Source organism: Taeniopygia guttata, chromosome 5 (assembly GCF_048771995.1).
Source record: "Taeniopygia guttata chromosome 5, bTaeGut7.mat, whole genome shotgun sequence".
Taxonomy (NCBI): Eukaryota; Metazoa; Chordata; class Aves; order Passeriformes; family Estrildidae; genus Taeniopygia; species Taeniopygia guttata.
The window spans coordinates 43,688,636-43,713,308 of NC_133030.1; the positions used below are offsets into that span (position 1 = coordinate 43,688,636).

Consider the following 24,673-nt stretch of genomic DNA (forward strand, 5'->3'; position numbering starts at 1 on the left):
AGAAAACCATCAGTCTATGTGAAAAATGGCATTGCTTTCCGAGGGCTCAAACTGTAATTTTGAACTCACATGTGGCCTTCAGCTCACAGAGAAAGTGGTACCAGATGCCTTTAGTGCTCACATGGAAGGTTCAAGTTTTTTTGGCATTCTTGTAGTTTTTAGTCAACAATTCTGTCTCATGTCATGTATGTAGCTAAAAGATATGATTTATTTGATTTAATTTTGGATATGATGTATTTGATTTCATAAAACTCATTCACAGCATATAGTGGTCTGTGACCTTGCATTCATCAATTAAAGCAAGTGTTTGATTAGTTTTCACTGCAGTAAATAGGCTTTTTCTGCATCTATAATTTTTAAAATATTCAGGAGATTTTAATTTTTTTTAAAAATTCCTGAAAAATTAAAGAAGATGAACTCTAGGTGTTCTGGTCTGTTGAGATATAGACAAGCACCTGGATATCACTTGCATTTTAACCTGAACTGAGGTTTCAGGTTAAATGCATTGAATTCTTACTTGAGGTATAGAGCTGGTCATGGAGGTGAGGTAAATATGTAAGGAGTAAGGACTTCTGTTTAGTTTGGTAAGAACTGCTGAATATGACCTCTCTTCTGGAGAGGTACGAGCAATTAAGGAACAATTATATTAAGTTTACTTTCCTAACACTTCCCCACAAGTAAATGATATCAAAGGAAATTACAAATATCCAACTTAATTTGCTACTGGAATTAATGTGTTATCACCTTCTTCCATATAATTTTTTCTCTTGAAAGTTTCTTTGTTAAGGAAATGGTTATTTGCCATTTTGTTACCTTCCACCATGTGGGTTTTGTCTTACCATCACTCTTGGTTTAGATCTAACTTCTACTGAGGCTCATGTCCCCTTTGAAAATTGTCTGTATTCTTGGTGGGAATCTGCTATTTACAGAGAATTAAGTCCTTTGTCTTCTTGAAGGCAATAGCAAAATTCACATTGAATCCAGTGGGTCAAGAACCCAAAGAAGTGAAGATGCCCTTTCTGACTCAAAGAACAACCAGTGAGGCTGGTTTCTGGGTGTGCATGGGACACTCTATAGTGCCCGTGCAGTCTGCAGGGTGCTGATTATTCTCCAAAGCATATGGCTCGCTCCTTCCTTCCATCAGCAGCTGTGCTCAGTGTGAACTACACATCAGCCTTCTCATTTTCAGAATGAAGTAGGTTTTTCCTTAATTGTCAGAAAGAAGTGAAAGAGTGGGATCTTTTAAAATGCACATTGGTGGACCAAAGGCTAGTGCCAATTTTGCTGTTTAATTATCAGCATTGCAAAATCAGATTATCTGCTTTGGTCCTACCTGATCTTAACTGAAGTAGGTCTTTTAAGTCTTGGAAGGTTTAGCACTGCTCTCAGAGAATGAGGTTCTTATTTCTTTGAGATGTTCAATAATATTGACCTGATGGTAATAGCACGGGAAAAATGAAATGGCGTTTGTAGGCTTGAATAGAAGAAAATGACTGGACCTTACTCATCAGGAAAATAATTTCAAGTTCTTTTTCACCAGTAATGCCATTAGGATTTGTATAGGCTTGCTTCAGAAATAGTGTAGCCAGCAGGACCAGGGCAGTGGTCATCCCCTGTACTTGGTGACACTGCACCTTGGATGCTATGCCATTCTGGGCTCCTCATTTACAAGAAAGACATTCAGGTGCTGGAGTGAGTCCAGAGAAGGGCAACAGAGCTGGTGAAGGCCTTTGGGAGCACAAGTCTGATGAGGAGCAGCAAAGGGAGCTGGAGGTGTTTAATCTGGGGAAAAAGAGGCTCAGGGGAGACATCATTGCTGCCTACAACTACCTGAAAGGCGAGCGTAGCAAGGTTGGGGTCAGCTTCTTCTTCCGAGTAACAAGAGATAGAATGAAGGGAAATGGCCTCAGGTTGCACCAGGGATGGATTTAGATGGGATATTAGTAACAATTTCTTTATGGGAAGAGTTGTCAAACATGGGAACAGGCTGCTCAGGGCAGTGGTTGACTTGCCAGTCCTGAAGACGTTTAAAAGATGTGTAGATGAGGTACTCATGGACACAGTTTAGTGATGGACTTGGCAGTGCTGGGGGTTGGACTTGATAACCTTAAATGTCTTTTCCAGTCTAAATGGTTCTATGGTTGTATGTGAATAAGTCCAGCAGAATGGCCAAGAGTTTATGCAAATGTTGAAGTGAAACATCAGTAACAAATTAAATCGTTTGTGATCTCTAAATGTCTAATTATACAAGAGGAAAAACAACACTACATTTGTCTTGCCAGCCTTGGCAGTGGTTTTTAAACTCTGCTTTGCCCCGTAAAGTATCTTAATATTTGGATTTTAAATGTGAATATTGTATGGTTTTGGTTTCTACAATTAAAAGTATTAATGAAAGGACTGTAAAATGTGTAGTGGTGGGTTTGTTTTCCTTTAGTGAGAAAAAAATCCTGCATTATTATAAGGATGATGGCTTTCAATTCTAACTTTACTCTTAATGACTACTTAAAATAATCAAGCATTTTATTTTATGATTAGCAAATACCAAATATACAAAACCTCTTTGATAGAAACAAAGCCCCTTGAATGAAGATGCTATTCATCTGGAATAAATTTTTTTTGTAAGTGAATTTTTGCTGCTGGTTTCATATTTTATTTAGGGACAAAAGAAATATTTTAATGTAATTTGTTAAAGTCTAAGTAGAGGTGTTTGATAGTTGATGATTTCAAATGTAAGGTATTGGATGGCATTTCTGCAAGGCATTCGTCCTATCTCTTTATATTACACTGGTGATGACATTTTCTAAATTTTGGGGAATGAAGTCACTTAAATGTTCAATATCAGCTAATGCAAAGGAATAGATGTCTTCTTCTTCTTTTTATAAAGAAATTATTATTTATTATTTATTAACTCTTTGTAATACATTTATGAACACAAACATAATAGGACAGTTCTGGTAATTTTTTTTTGTTTGTGCTTATGAGCATGTGAGTTTACAAATATTATGTATGCATAAGGTATCAAATAATGCTTTAAGTATTTTGTAGTTTATAGGTAATTAATTTTTTCTTACATGTTTTCTTTCTGCCTTGTTTTAAAACTGTTTTTCTGATGTGTGAATAAGCCACTGATTCTTTGCTGACTTTCATTTTTATTAAGAAGAATGATTCCTGTGAGACTTAAAGGCATTGTGGTTGTGTTGTGTGTAAACAGGAGCTAAAATATTGTCTTAGGCTGTATTGCAGTCTTCTGTTTTCAGTGAAGCTCATGTTTCTCTCTACCCGGAGAGAGTATTTAATTGATATAATTGAAAGACTTTTCCCCCACTCCCTCCCTCTGTTTTTTTCATTTGAGGCATTTAGTGGTATGTGGAGATGCAGAGGTAGTAAAACAGGCCACGTGCTTTGTAAAAGGCAGGCTAATAGCACTTGTGTTGGATGTCTGATTTTTAAAGTGCTGTATGTTTCATTAAAATTTACATGTAAAGTAAGGGCAAGCGCAGTGACATGAAAGCTAATGCAAGTTGCACATCTTGACATAATAACAATCACAAGAAACTGGAGATCCCAGATGGCAGCTTGGCCTTTGCCATCCATTTAATAAGCTACTAACTGCTAATTATTGCACTGTTATGGGCAAGTTAATTTACTGTTGACTCTTAAAGAGATATTGTGCAATTTCTTGACATTTAGGTTTTTCAGTTTAGATTTTAAAGTGTTTATCCTCTGCAGATTAAAACCCTTCCAATGGACAGTAACAAAGAGACAAAGAAACAGAATAGGACATGGAACATAGTAATATGTGGGTTTTTTTGATAATAGCAGACTATAGGGTTGTGGTGGTTTGGGCCTTTCTAGGGCATGGATTTTTAGATGAAAAGAACACCAGCATGTATATTAAATCTAGGCTTTAAGTTTTGCATTTAACAGCAGATGCAGAGTTAGTATTGTCGTTAAAAATAAATAGAACTTCTTTCCCTTAAATAAGTGAAGCTTGAGATTGATTTTGAAAATAAGAGAAATGAAAAATAGAAAATCAAAATTACAGGTTCATTTCTTTCACCAGAGAGGATTTAAAGGCAAAATTTCAACTCACAAATCTGAAAGCTAAAACATCCACTGTATTTTTTTGAAAAATTCTTTGTTTTAATGTTACTTACCTAGTTGTCATATTACAGGGAAGGAGTGTTATCTGTAAAAAATAAAAAATTTTTAGGTGATATTTTTCTTCTTCCAGTTGAAATGGACATTCAGTAATGAGACCAGTCAGGAAGAAGTTTTGATCTCAGAACCTATTCAGGAATGAAGGAACAGCTGCAGTTTAAATGGACTCTAATTCTCACAGTTAATGCTGTTTTGTGAGTGCATGATTGTCTGTGATAACGTTTGGGAGGAGTGTGGTGGGTAATAGCTTATTTCCAGGGCTTTATGGTAATGCAGCAAAATGACGATAATGCCATCAGGAACTGAAATAGACTCTGTCACACACATCAGACAATTGCAAAAATAGGAAATCCTGTGAAAGAGGGGAGTTTCCTGTTTAAGGCTCCTTGTGGCCTTCTGTGGACTAGAGAGATAACATTATGGTATTGAACAGTTTAGAAAATATGTGCTGTGTAAGCTGGATCTTGTACATTAAAAATAAGAGCTTACAACCAGCAGACTTATTTGTTGTGCTTTACCAGATGGTAAATATTTTGACTGGAGATCAGGGAATAACACGCCATGCAAATGGTTGTAAAACTATTACTGTGAAGAAGGTCATGTGTGTCAGCTACTCATTCATGCCTAATGGCGTGTGATTTTTCCCCACATCAGTATTGTGAGTTTTGATTCTGACTTTGGCAAAGCATATCTTCTGTGACACGCAGAACTCTTCATTTATTTGGCTGTACTCATCCTTTCATGGAGCTAGAGCTCCTTCTCATGCAGGTTTTAATTTCCTCATTTGTTTCAAGAGCCTTGGTAGTATGGAGTGCATGTATAGAAATCAGTACTGATAGGCTATGAAATAAGGGAAGATAATAGAAAATACCACTGCAGAGAGCAAGGAATCAGGTGTGAATGCAGCCCTCACAGGCTGTGGCATATGCATTTGAAAGCCTTTTTGTTTTGAAATTTTGGATCCTGATAACCTACTCTGCAAGTTGCTGTGCTGAGTCTACTGCATTCCCTAAACAGCTGGAGAACCCTATAGAAATTAATGGTATTTTGCACTTGGGAATGTGTTGTGTACTTGCAGGGATAAAGTCCCCAGATTCTTTATAGAAGATTTTCTGTGAGATATGGGTCTTATATTAGATGAGCTTTTTATACTGAGAGGTTTGATGCAATGGTATTAAAAGCCATATTCTTCACTGTTCTGGAAGCATTTTATTTTGGTATATCTGATACTGAAGCAGAGGAAATGCACTCATTTTAAAGAAATAGTGCAGGGAGGAATTTGCCTCTAAAACTGTTCCAACACTAAGCAGAGTGATTCTGGATCATTCTCATTAAATTACGGCCTTAGCTCTCCTGTTAAACACTGCAAAGCATTTAATAAAAGTGGTTCTTTACCAGCATTGCTTTGTGGTGAAAGGCTTTAAACAGAACTGGTACTTTTAGGATTTGTGTACACAGTTGTCACCATTAAAAAGTCAGTAGCATTTGCCAAGCAGTACCACACAGTGGTGCCTGAGAAATCACCTCCTCTCCTACAGTAGAGCAAGAAGATGGTGTGTAATATTTGTAGGTAAGTGTTTACTATTTGATTCTGTCAATTGCATGCATTTTAATTGAGCTTTTCTCTCATATCAATCAGTTTGATTGGGGAACTGCTTATGGGTCGTATTATTTCTAAAACAACTCATGATTCCTTTTAATTAACCAAATTTGTTTTATTGGAGACTAAAAAAAAAAAATTCAGTGTTTGCTCTAAAATACTATATCTTTGTGATTTTTCATTTTTAATAGTAGTAACAAAAAGGTATAATATGTTAAAATAATTGTATTTTAAAGGGACCTGAGGTCTTACTAGGTATAGTGAATTGTATTAAGCCAGCGTTATGAAGCATACACCTTTATTCCTCTAATTACTGGTATATTAATAATGACCAGGTTGATGATGAATGTTCTGATCACCAGCTGGGATCAGAAAATTACATTTGATTATGTAAAGAGTTAGTTGCTATAAGCCTTGAAATATTAAAACTTGGCTAGAATAAATATCACTGAAGAACCTTTGTCTTTTACATGTGTATTCAGCTGCCTGTTCGCTGAGCAATTCTTGGTTCACTCGCTAATGTTGGGAAGCAAACTGTGAACAGTTATTTTCCAACCCTGTGAATGTTGATAAAAGGATCTTGCATAGCTGTTGGCTTGTCCTGTGAGGGGAGAGCACATTGCTGCATCGCAGCACAGGGATTACAGGCTCTCCTTTAGCTCTGCATTAAAGATGTTGCAAGCTTTTGTAAAACCCAGGGCAGCCCTAGCATCGCTGTGCATTTGCATTTCCCAGCTCTGACCAAGGGCACACAGCTCTCAGGCACCAGTGCCTTGCAGGACTGGCCAACTCCATCATCAAAATAACACATTTATCTGACCATTTTCATATTTATTTTGGATAGTCTTACTCTGCAGACAGTCTCAGAGAAGCCTGTAGGCATGTGTACAAGCTGCATTCTATATGTGTTTTTTTATCTTTCAGATTACCAAATTATTTTTCCCCAGAATTTTCAGTTCCTAAGTATCTATTGTTTTCTCTTTGCCCTGTTGTTAAACTACTGAAAAGAAACATAACTTCTATTACTTGTTTAATGAAATACTGCTATAAAGAATGCTTTATGGCACTGATAATTGGCAGTTTGAACAGAATATAATTTTTGCCACAATGTGACAGACCATTTATGACAGATTGTGGAAAAAATCTTTGCCTAAAGTTGGAAAAATCAGAATGTTCAGATTCTAAGGCTCTGTTTAGAAATTACTTGCTATCCTTAAAGTACTGAATTCCTGGCTGAGCATTTCAATTTATCAGTCCATTTTCTATTAAGATATGATATTAGAGATACACATTAGTAATTTTTCTTTGCTACAGTCTTGTACTTGATTTGTTCTCTCTATTGTATTGACTCCATCTTTAAAACAGATGTATTTTAAGAGAAATCTGTGGACACTTCATTTCCTGCTATGCTGCACTGTATAGCCATAATGGAATGCAAGTATTATGTGGTGGATGCACTTACTGTATTATCAGGCAGAAGTATGAGAGTTCCCTTTGATTTCCCAAATGCTGATTTTTGGTGGTTTGTTTGTTTGTTTGTTTTGGTTTTTTTTTTTTGTGTTGGGGAAGAGAAGAGTGGAGAGACAATTTCTAATTTTCTTTCTTTTTGTTTTCTAAGGTACTTTTATTTAAACCAGTGCAGTTTTCCTACTAATTTTCTCCTTCAGGTGTTTGCTATCAATCTGCTGGGTTAAACTTTATGCTATTCCATCAGGCAAGTTTTGTAAATGTTGATCAGTGCATGAAATCAGTCCTTAAATGGTTGCAAAATTGCCTTCCTTCAGACTGTTTTGATCACAAGGGCTTTCAAGTGTCAAAGTCATTTGGAGAACTAGATAGATAAAATGCATGAGCACTAAGCTTTTCCAGGATAGCATAAATAAATGTATTTTCTACTGTGTGCTCTGCCTTTGGTAGTGATTTGTTAAAAGGGGAAAAAAAAGAAAGGAAATGATATTAAATATTTACAAGAGTGATTTAGTTGTGTAATCTCGTGCTACGCATCCCTGTTTAATAGTGAAATCAGCTACTGCTGAAGTAAATGCCATTAAACTGGTAGTGCTGTGAAGGTCACTGCTTATACAATGTCAAAGCAATTTATAGAGAATAATGATTTTTGTCAGCTTTCCAGTGTACCAATGTCCCTCCTTTTTGTCTTCCAAAAATAACTGAAAATAAATTTATTTCAGAAATCATTTTGTCTTTGACTCTCCTCCCATCTGATTTTGGAGCTTGAAACCTCTTTACAAGTTTTCGTATTGATGAGCTCAGTGGATAAACACTGATTCCCTTCTTTCTGGCCTTGAGCTTGTTACAGCTCTATTTGCAGGGATTTCCAGTTAGCCATTTCTCAGCAGTTCATTTTAAGAGATACTGAATTATGACCTCCATTCTTATGAGTGATTGCTTTTCTTTCCTTGTGCTATTTCCAGCCATATCTGTGAATCTCATGAAAAAAATCTTTTTTGTGTGTATGTGTGCTGATTGATTGTCATCAGCAGAGCACATGTAACATGTTGACAACTCACCAACCTCCTGAACTGGTAAGTTTCTTATAAATACTTGGAGTACATTCCTGCACAGCATCATGCTTAATGAGGAGGTCTCAGAAGAGAGAACTGTGTTCTTGGCTCTGCAGTTCACTTTCCCTGTGAATTTTTGGGGGCTTTGTGCCTCTGCAGCAATGGAGTGGGGACAAAAGCCCTTCACCACTGCACAAGGAGCTGCTGCATTGACACATAGAGCGTGTCCTGAAAACAATACACAACGAGTACAAAGCATTATCATTCAGCTTCACATCCGTCCAGCAAGAAGGTTAATTATTTGTTTTCCTTGTTTTACAGTTGAATGAGCAGAAGCACACAGAGATGGAGAGAGCTAGAGGAGAACAGGCAATAAATGCCAGAGTTCTCTTGTCCATTCCTGTGTCTCTAAGCATCAGTGCAATCTATTTTATAAACCACCAAATAACTTGCCTCCTATACCAAGGGCTCTCCCAATTAGATTCCACTTGCTAAAGCAATACTCTAAAAAGATTAGGACTGTATTTATCTGTTGATAAACATGTACATGACCACAAAAATAGCAGTCATATTTTACAAAGGGAAAAAACACATATTCTCTGTAAAAAAATTGTACAGAAGGAAATAACCTATCCTAATGCAAAGGTGCCCTGAGTGTGCTGTGTAAGGATTTTGTTGGGAAAGTACATATGAGCCCACAGAGACAATGTGGGTTTCTCTTCGAAGACATGAAATTTAAGGGCAAGTGGAAAAGAACTAAGGCACTTAAATTGTTCAAGGAGTGGGAATGTTTTTTTCAGTGAAGAGGAAGTGTATCAGCAGTAGAAAGTGGGAAGGGAAGCAGAAGGAAGAGCAGTAGAAACATATGTACTTTTATCTGGGAGTCCCAGATAAAGTGGTGGAAGAGGAATCTGCTGTGAACGCTGGTCTTCTGGACAGAATAAGATAGGAAGCTATCCCTACAGATTTTTGCTGAGTATTAGGCATTGGTAGCTAATTAGTATTCATATTGGTTGCTTATTTTGGTATTTGATTTTTGTGATGTCTCATTCCACAATGCAGTAGGGAGAAGGCTAAAGCCTCTGTTTACTGACATAGCTTTTTATGGTCTTCTCCTCCAGGCCCATTAGCAGACCTTTCATCTGTTGTGAAAGAGGCTAGTTCAGCAGGGTGTCTGGAATAGATATGTGTGTGCATGGTTAAATCAGACCTTGTGATTTCCTTTAGACTGTTTTATCTGGTTCTTTTTGTCTTTTTATGCAAGTCTATGATTAGCATTGAGTTCTTCCCAGAATGCTGGCAATTATCTCACAGGTGAAAGGATTAAGAAAGAGCAGTGGGAATTACACTGGGATTAAATAAGACTGCCTTTGGAGAGTGTGTTTCTTTGGAGTGTGTTTGTGGATGTGGTTTCTTTTTTTATTATTTTTTTTTTTTTTCCTCTCTAAGCAAAGAGAAAGAAGAGAAGCCAGCTCAGCCTTCAGGTCTCTCTAGGGAGGAAAGTAATACCTTTGAATATGGAAAAGTAGCATCTCAGCTTGGGAGGAGGTCATGCTGAGAAAGGAAGGGTAGTGTTAAGGCACAAGATTTACAGTCTTCAGTTCAGTTCTTGGTTTCTCTGATTTTGCTTTAGGCTGTTCTGATTGCCCACAGTGAACCTTAGCTTGTCCATGTGTGAAATGGAAGTGGTGATAAGTTTCTTGTCTAATGTTGCATGAAACTAAATTAATTACTCTGTAAGTGTACTAGGTTTTTGGGTAGTAAGTACGAAAGAAAAGGATTCTATGTATTGTTATGCCCCACACTGTGATCACAAATTATTTCAGATGTTTTGAGTAATTTCTGTCCCTCTGTGTAATGGGCAGACACAATGCTGGTAGAAAAGGGGGGCTCAGCCTCCTCTTGGGATGAAAAGAGAAACTGCCCCATGGGATTGGCATGCCTAGACTCTGTAGGGACAGCACAGTTTGTAAGGCTGGGTCATGCTGTACCTTACCTGCAAACTGGCCTGGAGTCTTACTTGTGCTTCCACAGGGCCTGGCAAGTCACCCCTGATGGGAGCCTGGACTTTGAGCAGTAGCCCTTGGCAAAGAGTTGAGTTTGTCTTTAGCTCTGTAATTCATATCTTCTGACTCTGGCACTGTATGGGTTTACAGTGCAGCACTGCCTGTAGATCTTGAGAGAAATTTTGCTGTGGTGTTGAGAAAGCAAATAGTGCTGGAAAACAGGAGATCTTCAACCAGATCAGGTTGCTCAGAGCCTCATTCAACCTGACCTTGAATGTTTCCAGGGGTGGGGCATTCACCACCTTTCTGGGCAACCTGTTCCAGTGTTTTATCACCCTCATAGTGAAAAATTTCTTCCTTCTATCTAAACTACATCTACGCTCCTTTAATTTAAAACCATTACTCTCTGTCCTGTCAATACAGGCCCTACTAAATTGTCTATCCCTGAGACTAATTAGTTACAGCTTGTACTGATGAAGGAACATACTTTCCAAAAAAGAAAGGAACGATCTCTTTCCAACAGGAAGTATGTTTTATATTTCTGCACAGGGTAGTTGAAGCCAGAGACAGGCAAGTTAATATTGGTGGTACTGGCTTCCCACCTTGGGGCTGTATCTTACCTCTGAACCTGCTGCTTGGTCTCCTTTGCAGTTTTCAGATTTTGGAAGTCACTGCTGGCTGCTCCCCAAGCAGCAGCCATGACTGACAGACACCTAACATATTTCATCTTAGTGTGAGATCTTCTGCAGAGATCTGACCCAGTCACAGACTTTTTTAGTCTTACCCTTGCTTCTGCTCTCACTTTGTGTTTTACCACTATGTATGCTGGCCCCTTTCACTCAAATCTTTCAGCTCTGTTTTTAGGGATGACAGTCACAACAATGGCTATGACTGTTGCTATGAAAGGTCTTTACCCTTCCATGTTACATGTACCAAAAATGAGCCAGTTAATGTTTGTTGTCATGGGTTTTTGAATAAGTATCAGACATATCCTGACTTTACTCATTGTATTCTGTTCTGAGTTGGAGCAATTCTGCCCCTCTGTCAGTTAACAGTCAGGCATCAGTAAGATGGGCTATAAGTGGGAATGAGGAGATAGTGCCCTGTGAAATCCACCCAAAGAATTTGGGTGGAGTTATTGGATGGGCATTGCTGAATGTTTTTTGAGAGCTCTGATATTTTTTTGTTAAACCTTCATATAATTCATTTAACACTGCTCTTTCTCCCTTATAATGCATTAGTTGCCTTTAATTGGAGTGTCTTTGTCTCATGGGTCACCTTGGGGACAGGAACACTGAGTTCCCAGAGCTTTGACCATGTAGAATATGAAATTTCAGAAGTTATAAATAAAAGTTTTCCATGATAATTCCAGTATTCTCATTCAGCAGTTCCATAATGATGATTGCCTAAGCCACTGTTCTCTTTCTGTGGTAATCATTATTTCTCTTGTATATTTTATTCTGATTTTATTCTTAGTGTGTCAGTGTGCTTTACCTTGTTTGTATTAATGGATAGCTATGATTTAAAAAAAAATCTTTTTTTTTTCCAAGTATATTTTTATCAGAATAACTGTCAGTATCTTTCCATCTATGCCAAACACATTTTCAAGTGTCTCCTTACATTATCCTGCCTGCATGACTAGATTTGGAGCTGTAGTACAGCTGTTTTGTTTTGTCCCACAATTCTACCACTCAAACCCCAATTCTGCCTTGCTTTGACTTGCCATGCAGTGCTGGCAAGTCCTCTGGTGCCCTCTGGTCTAGGGCACTGATGCCATCCTGCTGCTCAGTGGGTGTTCAGTGTTAGGTTAGTGCATATCGCTCTGGACCTTCAGCAAGGAGGGGAACAGTTAGCAGCACTCTGGACTTCAGCAAGTTATGGGATAGCAGAGCTGGAAACAAGATACACTGGTAGAGCTGTGAGCAGGAGGTACTGTGTAGTCATTCAGAGCACTTAGTATTTTCCATTTAATAGAAGACAGTGAAGGACAGAGGCTACCTGATTTTCCACAGAGATAGGGTGAACTACTAAGGCTGGGAACAGAGCCCAGAGACTTGGATTCCTATTGGCACAGAGCTATTGAGCTAAGCAAGCTTTCAGCTGAACACACTAGGTACAGCAAGTCACATCAAAGTCCCATTTAGAAGATGGCCTAAGCAATGATATTATTCTTAGGCAATGCAGAATTTGCTTCTGTTGCACTTCCCTAGCCTTTCACAGGTATATAATATTAATGAAAAAGTCCCTACTGTATTTGAGACACTGGATTGCCAGGAAATGGGGAGATTAACTTCATTGTACATAGAGATTTCACTTAGTTAAGAAATTGCTTTGAAGAAAGGAAGGAAACACTGAAACAACAAGATTGATTCATGAGTCTCTTATTACAGGATTCTGTCTTTTTATTGAGCAGCATATTTATTACGTGGCCAGTCTCTAGTTACAGGCCAGTGATTCCCTAGGTTCAGGTGTTTACCGGGTGATGGCTGGGATGCCACATAAACAGCTGTAAACCGAGCCAGGTATTCAATCCACTCCTGAAGAGGTTTGATTGTAGATCCCCAATTTTCCCAGGGTGTGATGGCCGAGCCAAAGCAGACAGGAGGCTGTTCTGCTGCCAGGCAGAGCTCTCTGTTGCTGCCATTGCTGGAAATGGTTAGAAATGTTCATATGAATTTCAGCAGGATCTGGGGCAACTGGCACCCTGGGGATGGGGCAGGGAGTGTCAGAGTCTCTAATCCATTTCTAGTACTTCTTGCTGTTACACGTTGGCATGGTGGGCTGCTTAGAGTAGGAAAGTGAAAATTCTATCACAAGGCATTGAGGATTGATATTTTTCCCCAACTCATTCCCTGCCACCTTTCAGGCATTACTTCAAAGAAAAAGATATAAGTATGCCTTTCCAATTATGATTTCTAGTGTATGAGACCCTGAAGTTCATGAGATACCTTTGAGCTCTACAGGATGATAAAAAAATATATGAAAATTAGCCAAGCCCAAAGAAAGTGGAATCATCAGTCTTGTTCAGTGAGACTGTTAAACCTTCCTGAATTTTTCTTAAAATTGTGGTACATTGTGTGTATGCTTTAACTGTACTGCAATAGCATAATGATCGTAATATAACCTCTAGTTGTAGTCTGTTTGTGTTTCTTCTGGTCCTTTATATTACACTCTTTAGAAAATCAAAAACTATGGCAGCTTTTCAACAGTTAGATTCTGTGCATGGCTTAATTTGAATAGTTCCCCAAACAATGAATTAACAAATGAATTAACTTTCAAATTGTTTCTTAAAAACATTATCAGGCTTAATAAAATAATGGAAACAATATTAAAAATAATGACTTTGTAACTATAAGGAATAACAGAACCATAAGCAATTATCAGTGGCATTTAATGAACAAAACTCATAGAAGACATTTGATTACTTTTGGACTCAGTTACAGAATTAGTGGATGAAAAGAAGATAGTGATTGTTTAGACTCCAATGTGTTATTTGACAAAATGCCCTACTTTTTAAAAAAAACCCCACAATTAAAATTTGGCTTTAACATGAGTTTTCTAAAATAAATTAGTAATTCAAAATGCAACAGCATTTTCATGAACTGAGAAGGCTAGACAAATTGGAAGTCACTGTCATTTCTGTCTAGTGCTTTTCTAGTGATCACAAAGAGGGGAAGAAATGACATATTAATGAAATGTCTAGATTTGAATAGAATGGAAAGAATTGCAATCATCAGTGTGGATAGAAAACAGAATTAATGTTGTGTAAGTGCCATGACATCCTTCATAAAGTAGTAGGTGGATAATTCATCTATAAAGAGACCTGATAAGCTGCAACTAGACTAAACTTTTAAGGACCTTAAATACTGTAAGGTGGAGATATATCAAGCAATTTGTAAGTATTTTGAAAGGGCCTGATGATTAAGATCATGCATGACTTGATTAAGACAGAGCAGAAAAAGGCCTCGTGTGTATTCTAGGCCTTCACACTGAGAAAGTGGCAAGATATGAAAGCTATATTCAAACACATATGGAGCACAAATACACAGGAGAAGAAAGAATTATCCTGGGGTTGTCTCAGAGAAATTATGTAGAAAGGTTACTGTTCAATTGGTTAAAGGTGTTCTAGGTCTAGTAGCAAGAGAGAACATCTTAGCAATGAGCACTGCAGCAACAGATTATAGAGTGTATTAGCAAGTGAAAAGATGTAAGCCACTGACTTTTGACAATTTTACTGAAAGCCATTCTGGGGAGCCAGTCTTTTTCTTCCACACCTAGTGAACATGAGATGGCAACTTAGAGGGGGATAACTTAAATTTTTTCCCTTCTTCAAAGCTCAGATGTATCAAAATATATAGATTTCCTTCATTTTCCAGAGGTTCTTCATCTGCTCCATGTTGAAATCCTGTGTGTGTTCTCTAGGTGACATCTGTATCTCTGAGGGAGCAATAAGCTGTTGTTGTATCAGCTAGCAATTAAACAATAGTCCACCAAATGCAAACAAAATGCTTTCATAAAGGAAACTGGATGGTTTACCATAACTACATTAGAACTAATGCACTACTAGGTCTCTTTTTTCTTTTTTCTGTGCTCATTTTGTTCTTCCGTCTCTCCATCTCTTCTAGCTTAATTACCCTCCCCAGACTAGAGACTGCTGCTGCCTTTTGGCTTCATTACCAGCTTTCATTTTCATTAAGAACTTTGTGCTAATGGACTGTTATAAAACAGAGTCATCACTGGCAGGTGTTGCCAAACAACTCTCAGCATGATGGCATTTCTGTGCAGTGGAGCAAACAGTCTGGACATTGGATTCATGGAGCATCCAAGGGCTTGCAGTGGCAGGCAAAGAGAGATAGGTTTGGTGGATCAGTACAAAGAAGCTCTCAAATATTTACAATGATGAAAAGGAACAATGATGAAAAAAGAGCATTATGAGTAGTGATCTTGTTCTGAGACCACCAAAAGTACCAGCATCTCTTCAAGTTGCAAATATCACAGAACTGCTTTCCGAAGAGCTCTCTAGTAGTCACAAAAAACTAATCCTTATCCTCTTCCAGTTTAGAAAGGAATTATTATCTGAAAACCACCTCACTAAGTGAAATCATATGTAAAATAAACTTTGCGGCTCATGTCACCAACATTAGTAATGGGAATGCATATTTCTGCTGTAGTGATACTGGTCATAGCTGCCTTTGTATGTCTTCTGACTTGTTCAGCAGTTGTTACCAACATTCATCAGGTAAAAGCAAGGAGTTTCTGTATTGTCCTTCAAGAAGCTGATTGTTCCAGTCAAATAACTAGAGACATGTCACAGAAGAAATACTGTCAGATTTTGTCTCTTAAGAGGAGAATAAGAGTGATTTAACACTGATGGACTGTAATAAAGAATCATAATTCTATGTTGATCGGAAGTCCATTACCTTTTGCTATTGCTTCCAGAAGACCATAAAAGTTGCCTAGGTATGCACTAAGGCAAGTACTGAGCAGGGAGACATGATGGGTCTATTTGCAAATAAGCAAATGATATGTATTGTGTATTCTTCCCTGGCCACTTCTGGATTTGAATATCGTTCCCATTTGTTCTTTTCATTCTTACCAAATGCAAGCTTCACATCAGCTAAGTGGTCTATGTATGCCTAAACATAAAGTGACAGTATAGTATACCACTTGCCTAGAAAAGTGATTTTCTTCTATCAGTTTTTTTTTGTCCATTCTCAAGACGTTGCTCCCCTGCAATAAAGTCTTTTTTTGCAGATGGACCTATCTCACAGATTAGTCAAAGAACTCTTGATGTGAACTGGCTGCAAGATATGCATTTTGGCTGAGTGTAAGAAGGTGTGCTTTCCTCTAGTTCTTGACTTTTGGCAGTTCTTTGGCCACTTCTGATACAGAATGGCTTTTCACAGGCTAGTGCAGTTAATCTGTAGCTGTTCCTAGAAGAGAGTAGTGTCCATAGTGATGTGTGATACACAGCCAAATGCAGTTGCTCTTCCTTAAGCAGAATTTTTAATAATTGCATGACAGATAGGATTTTTCTTATTGCTTACAGTGCTACTGTCTCCTTAAAATTCATTCTCCTTTAATGGATGAGCTCAGACAAGACTTTTCAGACCAAAGGAAAATGTGTTCCACTGGGAGACCTGGATCATAAAGCTGAGGAAGAGTGCGCAGGGGGGCTTGGTTTTAGTAGAGGGTTTTTGCAGCACAGTGTGGCCATGGGAGGATACTGGAAGGAGTAACCAAAGAACCAGATCTTGGACACTGTGGAAAGACAGACCCTTTTTCCTGGGGATGCTGCTGGGACTGTGTGTGGTGTACTGCAACCCAGAAGATTATCAAATTGCATGTTCAAAGTGTGAGGCAGGAGGGAAAAAAGGCCATCAGTAAAGGCAAGGCAGGTAACTTGAAACTTTTATTTTCACTAATCTGTCCTATGTACTTGCTTTAAATTTTTGTCTATCCCAAAAATATATTTGGCTTAATTTTGAGTAAAGTATTTGTGGTCCTGCACTCACATATACAAGCATGGACTGATGTACCTTTAAGCTCTGATCACATCAGGATCCCGTAATTTAAGGACACTTTTGTAGTGGCTACAGAGTGTACATACTGGCATTCAAAAACCATTGCTGCAGGTGAGAATATTTGACTTCAGGCTCTGCTGGTCTTGTATGACTCTTGCTCTTTGCAGCAGTGAATAATGCCAGAAACTTTCTGGACACCCAAGTTCCCCTGTGGAGGTACAACTACTGGATTTCCCTTCAGCTTTTAATCCTGTCTGAGGGAGGGTTTATTAGTAATAATAAAACAAGACATCATTAATGCTGTGCTGTCATTTTCTAAGCCTAAGTGGTTGCAGCTGAAGTTTCATTTTACATCTTTTATATGAGCAAGTCTCATAGGAAATTTCAGTGTTTTAGAGTAAGGGAAAATTGCTCCTGGTTTGAAAGGATAATGTAAATAGGTATAAATCTCTCTCTCCTTTCCTCTGGTAATTCTGTCTAGGTCACACTGTAGAGCTTTTCCAGTACCTGCTTAACTGTGACCTTGTGTTTCTTCTGTGTCTTTTCTTGTACTTACATAGATGTTGTGTATATCTGGAGGATTCCACTTGTAAGTGATCAAAGTTAAACCTGTGGAGAAACTGGAGCTCAAATCGCTTCAAAGTAGATTAGGCTAAATAATGAGAATGCATCACTAGAGAATAATCTTATAGTGAATAGCAGGCAGTTTGGGGCAGAACATAAGTTGTTGTAACCTGATAAGGCACAGGGAAAGGTGTTAAAGAGCATTCTAATGGTGCATATAATTTATTAATACTGTTGCATTATTTTCTGTCCTTCTTCCGTTTTTTTTTTCTTCTGTCAGGCTCTGTAGTGCTAGGAAGAATTTTGTGCTAGGAAGTTTCTCAGTACAGATATGCCTTTTCTCCTGATCCTGGCTCTTCTATTATGTTTGTGTTGGAGTAGTAGAAAAGTGAGAGGCTGGTACTCCTTATTCTCCCAGTGGCGCTTCCAATCTGTGAGTCAGATTTCTTTGTCAGTATTGGCTGTGTTCCCACAATTACTGTGTGGGCTAGGGAATGATTAGTGCCTTGTCTTCCAAGGGGAAGATGAGGAAGAGGATCCCATAGGGAATTAGTAGCAGAGGAGGGTATAAATCTGATATATTCTTGACTATTTTTGGGCATTAATACCATACATACTCTAAACATGAAATGTAAGTATTCATCAGGAATAGGGTAGAGTTTTGTCTGATAAATTTTAAAAAGCCCTATGGTAGGCAGAGCCATTATCTTCCTCCAGAAGGTGATTTACTTGTTATTGCTGAGCTGTGACTCAGGTCTTTCCTTCTGAAAGGATAAATCATTCCTCACAGAGTAAATGTCACACAGAGATGTATTGGTGACTCCAGAAAAAGTTGCCCTTTAACAGCTTCCTGGTAACATTTCCCTTGCAGCGCTTGGGTAAATGCAAGGACACAATAAAGGGAGCATCTATCCCCTTCTGCTCCTCTTCATCACAGTCTGTCAGTCCCACCTTGGGACACCTTAAAGGGAATGACTCAGAGCATGGGCAGAGCAGATAATGCCAAGCCAAAAGGAGACTGGGCATGTATAAATCTCAGGTCTTGGGACAGGAGCTGACCGGGGCCTCCCTGTGTGATCACAGTGGCCACACTCTGTGGGTGGGGTACATCAGGACAACTGTCTTGGAGTTCAGGGGGCTAAGGCTAATCAATATCAAAGAAGAATCTTCTTGATAAATGAATGGTGTAGGAAGCAGGTAGTTCAGGGAAGGTTGGAAGGTCAGAAGATGGAAGGCCACTGTGGTTCTCCCCCTCACACAGCCCCCTGAATAGTCAGGCTAGCTCAGAGATCATAGGCTGTGAGGGGAGGAATAACAGGAGATGGCAAAGATTTCCAAAAGAGGCTCTTACCCTGAGGTAAGTTGGTTCAGCTCTCTTTATTCTGTGATGTCCTTGGGGGAGAGCAGGGCAAAAGAGGATGAACAGGAAATGTCAGGGGTCTATATAGACTTTGGACAGGGTGGGCTTTCCTGGCTCTCTGCCAACCCCACTGGGGCAGAAAGGAAGGTCCAGGGTATCTTGATCAGAGTCACAGGGTCCCGGGGAAGGGGAAACAGAATGCCCATGAGCTCACTGTAACAGGCCACAAGTACTGATGAACCTTATGTTTAGGTTTATGGTTGTGAGCCAATAGAGACATTACCTCTTAAGAAAAAGAAGGAATTGTTTATTATGAATCAAAAGAGGTGTGGATAGCAGGTCAAGAGAGGTTACTCTTTACCTCTATTCAGCTCTGATGAGGCCCCACCTGGAAAACTGCATCTGGTTTTGGGGTCCCCAGCACAGAAAGGACATGGACCTGTTGAAGCGAGTCCAGAGGAGGCCACTGAGATGTTTAGAGGGATGAAGCACCTTTCCTTTGAAGAAATTCAGAGAGAATTGGGATAGTTGAGCATGGAGAGGAGAAGGCTTTGGGGTGACCTAATTGCAGCTTTCTAATACCTGAAGGGAGCCTACAAGAAAGATAGAGAAGCACTTTTTTACAAGAGCATGTAGTGACAGGAGAAGGGAGAATGGTTTCAAACTGAGAGTAGGTTTAGGTTGTATATTAGGAAAAAAAAAATCTTTACTGTGAGGGTGGTGAGGCACTGGAACAGTGGTTGCCCAGAGAAATGGTGGATGCCCCATCTCTGGAAGTGTTCAATGCCAGGTTGGATGGGTTTTGGAGCAGTCTTGTCTATTGGGAGATGTCCTTATCTATGGCAGAGAGGTTGAACTAAATGATCTTTAAGATCCCTTCCAACCTAAGCTATTCTATAATTCTTTGATTTACCATCCTCATCACTGTAACAATCAATGATTTCTTAATGGCAGCAGATTTATATGGAAGGATCTGTTTAGACTGGGGAGCTGAAAATTGTATCTTCACATTTTCTCACGTAGGTCATCATTATGAATATAGTTACCTTAGCTGGCAATGACTGATTACTCTTTTCTTCTGACAGCAAAATTAAGTGGTGGATTTCAGTCCTGCTGTGAATAGGAGGGCATCCTTCTTGGCTGTGGCTACTTCAAAGGGCCTCAGGCACTGCATGGCTGACCATTTCTCCTTAATTTCTTTAGATCTCCAAGAAAGCAAGTGTAAGAGTATTAAATACAGGCAAGTTCCAGTTTTAGGATGCCACCTCAGTTCTTTTCTCTAAAATCTGCAAAAATAAGCAACTAAAGGTTTAAGAATGAGCATCTGTAGGTGAGTTGTGCAAGTATGTGGACAGGTACTATGGTGACAGATATTGCTGCAGAACTCCAGAGTTCATCTGTACAGAGGCTTTGATTTATCTTTCAAGGAGCAGACTAAAACTGGATCACATGAAGCTTTAGAGTATTGTAAATAAGTTAAGGCCAAATATGGTGAAGCATATTAATATGGTTAGTGAAATTGATCATCAGCAGGATTTTGCAGGAAGAAGGGAGAATGGAGGAGAATTCAGAGCTGTGAGAAAATGCTGCTGAATTACTGTCTAAAGAAGAGAGACTTTCTTGATTTACTGATAAGAGGAACAAGGCTTCCCATGGGTGTGAGTACTGTCACACAACTACTGACATAACAAAAGTGTTGTAATAGAATTAAAAGTAGTCATATGAGTATATTGTCTGACTGTACTTCAATTTCAAAAAATTGAACAAATTTCTAATTGTGGTATTAAACACCTTTCTTAACAGCAAATGGAGTATACAGCCAAAATGCTCAAGGCAGAGCAGATGGAACAATAACTTGGATCCAGAGATGTTTTAAAATGGAGCATGCCCCAAAGTACCCCTTTTAAGCACTTCAAGACCAATCCTACAAGAAATGGAAGAATGGACCTGGACATTGTGCTTACAAAATATTTTCTCCTTGGATCTAAATGGTGTCTTCTAGTTTTGTGGAGGTTTAAGGATTTCAGCTGGGTAACTTCTAGAATTGAATGTTATACCCTGTATTTTCAGAATATCTCAAAGTTTTGGTACCGGGAACTCATAGAAATCAGTGAAAGAGAACAGTGAGCAATTTTTCTCAGGAACCTTGAATAATAGCCCTTTAAGGTCATGTTATTGCTGCAGTATTTCCAAGGTTCAAAATTCCTCTCATCTTTAAAATGCTTCATGATGGTCCCAGCTGAATTTGTACGCCTATTAGAGGCCTATATCTTTCTGTTTCCTCTGCTGAGATAGTTTAGATCTTCCCTTTCTCTTTTTCCAGAGCTGGAACTACTGGCATAAGAGTATTTCCCTGATCTGCACCAGTGGTTGGAACATCCTTAAGTGTTTCAACTTCCTATTTCCTTACTCTTCAGTTGTTGTATTTTATAGCTCAAAACTTTGAAGAAAAGTAGAAATGGTGTGAAAAAGGGGCAGAAAGTTTTGTTGCATTTGTAAAATGTTAGACACAGTCTCCTCTTCTTGCTCTCATTGGTAAGAATCCAGGAAAAACCAGAACCATTTAATAAATTCAATTTATTAATACATTAAATTAATTTCTTAATAAATTAATTTATTAAGAAATTATTTTCTTAATACATTAATTTATTAATACATTATTATTAAATTTATTTATTTAATACATTTAATTTCTCTTTAACTAAACTTAGTTAGTAAAGAGAAATATGAATCAGGAATTAAGGATCTGTGAAAGCACCTCATCCATTTCCCTGCTGGTGCTTTGAATAGCATGAAGTTAAAATATCAGTGTCCTTATGATACATTTTTTGCTGGTGCATGCACCCTGTGAAGAAAAAATGCTTCAGTGTGTGTGTGTATGTGTGCATATGTGTGGGCAGCTGGCTCATTTGTTCCTTAGGCATTCATTGGAGATTGCTGTCATTGTTCCTCATTTTATTAGCTTTTGCCAAGTACTTCCACTTTTACTAAGGACTGCAGGGTTTATGGCAGCAATATTTCTCACAGTGTCAGAGATAAAATATCAGGCTAATCATACACTCTGGTAATGTAAGTTGCAAAGGAGAAGCAGTCATGTTTTGAAGAAGTCTTACTTGGGAGTGTTAAGTCTCCTGCTGGATAAGCAGCCTGGAGAATTTGGTACTGCTTATCCAGCAGAATTTGGAACACCTCATGTTCTCTAGGAAGGTAAATAATTTGTCTTAAGTGAAGACAAATTATTCCCCATGGCAGACGGGGAGAGGTCTAATATAAATTACTCTTTTTCTTCCTAAATGATAACTCAGGTTCTCTCATATTTAGGGTTTCGTCTTAAAGAGGAGCTAAGCATCCTGAACTCCACTGGTGTCAGAAAGAGTTTGAGATGTTTGGTCTCCTACTGAATGAAACCCCTGCAAACAAATGCTTTCCAAACAGACTTTTTCCCATGCAAGGGGGAGGTAGGGAAAGGAAACAAAGACAAAACTGTTCTCCCTAGTCCACTTCCTTCCCCTTTTTGTTATTTCTAATTTTTTCCCCCCCAAGATTATTCTTAATCTCCTCCCTTTGGCCTCATGTGGAGCATGATCTCCCAAAGGGAAGTGAAGAAGGTAAAGGGATGGTAATATATTTGTTTTTCTAGGGGAAAAGACATTGATTCTACCCTGAAGTAAGGCATGTCCCTAGTGTTAGAGCTAGGCTGCTGGACAAAATCTCTTTGGAGGAATAGAGGTCTAGGTTCATTTCTGCTAGGACACCTGAGTGTCACAACCAGTCTCAGTTATTCCAAGGTCTTACAACTTGATTATTCTGAAGACTTGCCTAGGATAACATCTATATCTTTGGAATAACATATAAATACATAACATACAGTATCTAGCATGTGCTTTGTACATATGCATATTCGGGGACACTTGGAGAAGCTGCTGTCAGTTATGGTTAGGATGAAATTAGCGTAGAACCTCAAGTCTGATATTCCAGGAAAAACAGTGCCTGAACACACAAAAAATAAAGGGTAGAGTATCTTTTGGCAGCATAGAAGTAATTACAACTTGATGGACTGGTCACCTTCATTTAGAAGCAATGTTGAGTTTGAGAGGGAGAAGAAGGGAAAATCATTGCAAAAGGCAGTCTGAGGAGCAGTCTGCCTCATTTTGGCAGGAACACAGGCTCTGAGTTTTTAGAACATTAAAACAATGATGAAATTAGGTCACAGATTCTACTAATTCAACCCTGATCAGCTTCCCCACTTCTAGTAACAATTAAATGCTTATCTCTTCCTTTCACGTACATTAAATTAATCAGCCATGAGCTAAAAGTAATACAGTGCTTTGGCTTAAGACCCACCACATTTTCCTTGTAGCTTGCACCTCTGCTGGCTCAGTACATGTGCAGAGCACTGAGAATATCTGTAGCAAAAGCCAGTATAGTGTTTCTGAGCAAACATAATACTCTAGTACTCAACTGAGCCATTTCAGTGAGAGGTCGCTAGAGGAGGGGGTATGTTTTGGTATAATATTCAGCTAGGGAAATTATAATGATGTGTGTATCAGCAGCACTTATGTATTAAGCTTGGTGCTATCCATCGGCTCGGTAAGAGACAATCCTTGAGCTAAAATCTGTAAATCCACAGAGCAAGTAAGCATTTGAGGAGGAGAAAGACATGTCATTAAGAGATACGCAAAAAGAAGAAAGTATTTGTCTGTCCCAGTGCATATCCCAACCACTTGTTAAACTTGTGTCTCAGAATCACTGAAAAAAAACATCTGCTGAAGTCAAATAGATTTGAGGGTAAGTGTGTTTCAGGACTAAGATTTTCTAGGGCATATCGGTATGTTCTGGTAGAGGCAAGCATGTTGACACACACTTCCTAATCTAAGTCATCCACATGTGAGGATTTTCTTCAGGATAGTTAATAGAATGTGACACTTGATGCTCAGAAGTTTAATTTGACTTTTGTTAGTGTAGCACCACACCTGAGATAAGGTGACCACACTGTTTCTTGGTAGAACTAGCTCACATCTAGCCAGCTTGAAATTTAGGATTGCCTCTTGATGACCAGGTAAATGTGTCATCAGTTTCTATTAGCTTTGTTCCCCTTTGTGAGGCTGAACACACCATTTGAGAGTATCTGGGTGTAGATGTTAGATCAAGACTTTCAAGAGTAATAGTACCGAATCTATCACTTTCTATATAGCTTTGGGCATCCCTTACAACCCACCCTCTTGATTTTTTTTTTTTCCCTTTTTGGTCTGTGAAGTTGAACTGACACCTGCACTCTGTGATGCTTTGAGGAGTAATTTGCTTGCTAAACCCACTATAGCAGAGCTATGAAGATCTATACATAAAGAAGAACAGTTAGTAATTGTTTTCTTGGTGAAGCATCTTGGTCCTCCAAAAAACAACATGTTTTGAAGCATCTTGATAGTCGTAAATTACAGTATTTGTTATTTGTCATCCTTTTCCTAAAGAAAGGCCTTCACTAGAAATTCAGGGTGTGAAGTGTTGTATTTAACATGTATCAAAACATTGTTATGGCATCCAAGCCTGGAAGCTGCAGATCAAATCACAGACCTTCTGCAAGTTGTAAGTGTGGGACTCAAAAGTAAAGCCAAAAGAGACCATGTTGAAAAAGGCCCACTATTTTATTTACTGTGTCTTTACACAGCGCAGAGATTTCTGCTGCATATCTGAGTCAAGCTTGAATCTTCCTTGCCCCAGGACATAGCCTCTCCTTACTATTAGTGTAGTCTCTCTCATTTAAAATGTTTTTGGGAAGTCTTCAGATTACATACACTCCTATGCATCTAAGGAAAAAAGCCTACTATAACTTTGAATGCTATAAAATTAATGACAAAGATAAAAACATGTACTACTAATAAGTGTTGACATGTACTACTCAGGAGTGTGGGTTAGGGAAGATTACCCAGCTTTGTCTG

The 24,673-nt window shown here is 38.6% G+C and overlaps 1 protein-coding gene across 36 annotated transcripts in view; it reads left to right on the forward strand.

Moving 5' to 3' along the window:
• The window catches only part of NRXN3 (neurexin 3), a 958,542-nt gene that overhangs the window by 99,329 nt on the left and 834,540 nt on the right, over nt 1-24,673 (forward strand). Inside the window, exon 1 of one of the 36 annotated variants that reach the window (XM_072930766.1) lies at nt 500-5,731. The exons of the other annotated variants lie outside the window; for them this stretch is intronic. The gene's annotated coding sequence lies outside the window, so the exon portion shown is untranslated. Of the gene's footprint in view, nt 1-499; nt 5,732-24,673 lie in introns of those variants that run through there. 36 annotated transcript variants of the gene reach the window in all.